At 47.6% G+C, this 1,799-nt stretch overlaps 1 protein-coding gene across 2 annotated transcripts in view; it reads right to left on the reverse strand.

Annotated features, from left to right (window-relative positions):
• Positions 1–1,799, reverse strand: part of LOC104366198 (keratin, type II cytoskeletal cochleal) — a 32,554-nt gene that overhangs the window by 21,601 nt on the left and 9,154 nt on the right. The gene's annotated exons all lie outside the window — the stretch shown is intronic.

Consider the following 1,799-nt stretch of genomic DNA (forward strand, 5'->3'; position numbering starts at 1 on the left):
TGCCATTCTGTACTGGGAGATGCTATTTCAGCCAAACTGGATATCCTCAAAGGCTGGATCCAGTGTTAGAAATTTAATTAAAAAAAAAAAAAAAAAAAAAAGGGAAGGTGGGGGGAGAGAAATAGTTGATACTGAGAGGAGAAAGGAGTAGGGATTGATGCTCAGGTAGATGTGGTTGCCAACGCGATGACCAGCAGCGCTTCCTGGGATCTTGCAAAACCTCCCGTCCAGCTCAGTGTAAAACTCTGCTCTCAGCCGCTGTTAAACTGAACTAGCCTAATTTCACCTCTATCTGCTTCCCTCAGAGGGATCATTTCTAGGGAGCCATCACAACTGCCCTCAGTCCCAGACGAAGCAAAAAACCTGCCAGGTGACCCCGTGACCTGATGCTAATCAGGAGCACTGATGTGCCTCCAACCGCAAAGCCACAAACCAGCAGCCCACGATGAGATAGGCAATCTCACCTCATCTTGCAGGAGCCATAAGCTCTGTCATCTCCCAGCCATAAATTTTGTTTTAATCCTTAAAATAAACCATCAGGATTAAACCGAAAAGCCCTGACCATGATTTGTTGAGTGAGGGACTTGGTATTCGAATGGATCAACATTTTCCCTGGCAAGGGTGTTCTGGTGAGACAGACAGGCCACGTGAAAGCACATTGTTCTTGGCAAAATACTGAAGCTATGCTTGAAGAAAAGGTTAACTCTACTGGAATGGGTCATCTTCCTCCTGAACTCCTTCTTAAGGCAAAAACGACTACATCATCAAACACGTTTCTTGTTGAAGCAGGTCTGTGACAGACCCAACTTTTCTTTCACTTGGTAGGGAAATTCCCAGCTTGTCTTCCAACACGGGGCAGAACCAGACCATAAAACAGCAGCTTTCCCACAAAATGGAAATTCCAAATTTGGGCCAGAGAAGACCATCCCTTTTCCTGAGACCACCACAGTGACAGTAGACAACAAGAGGCAGAAACAGGTGTTCTATCCTGATCTTTCACATGAGAAATCGAGTTAATGCAGGAAAATACTTTCGAGAGAGCCATGTCCAACGTGGATTTATACCTAGGTCTAAACAGGTATTTAAGGGCGTGCCACGTTGGCAGAGTAGAATTCATTAAAAGACAGTGGTTTTTGGTGTCTCCAGCACTAGCCTGTAAAGGGCTTTCAAGGAGCAGGAGCGCAGCAGGCAAGGATGGACCTGGGCATTTTTGAGATTCAACTCCACGTCTAGAGGTTTTGAAGGCCTCTGTTGTTGCCAGGCCAGGTGCCTGACTAACCTCAGGACTTTTAGTCCCCACACCCAGGGGTCTCAAAACCAGACTTATCATCCCTAAAACGCTCAGAGCACCAGAAGTGTCCGTGACGTGCCTGTGTGGTCAAAGGAAGCCCGTGAGCATCTCTAACCACGATGAGCTTGAGATGTGTTTCCAAACTCCTACCCTTACCCCATTCGGACTCTTTCTTGATGATTTTAAACACTTACCCCACCCTCCCCCCAACCCCCCAAAAAAAGAAAAAAAAAATACCCCCCAAAAAAAAAAATTTATAATTCTTTCCTGGAGATTTTGGCTGGAAACCAGCCAGGGGCTGAACCCGAGCTCCATGTGCCCGGTGCTAGTGCAGCAGCCGTGCTCAGCGCTGTCCCCCCCGAGCCCGCTGCAGCCCAGCACCTTCCACTGTTTTCTTCACCATTTAAGGATGAGGAAAGCAGCTGCTTGGGGCCCAGCGAATTACCTGGGAGTGATTTGTTTTCGCTGCGAGTGCCTATGCCCTCACCACACAAACAAGCTCCTGAAG

Source organism: Tyto alba, unplaced genomic scaffold (genome assembly GCF_018691265.1).
Source record: "Tyto alba isolate M040663 unplaced genomic scaffold, T.alba_DEE_v4.0 Super-Scaffold_23, whole genome shotgun sequence".
NCBI classification, from domain to species: domain Eukaryota; kingdom Metazoa; phylum Chordata; class Aves; order Strigiformes; family Tytonidae; genus Tyto; species Tyto alba.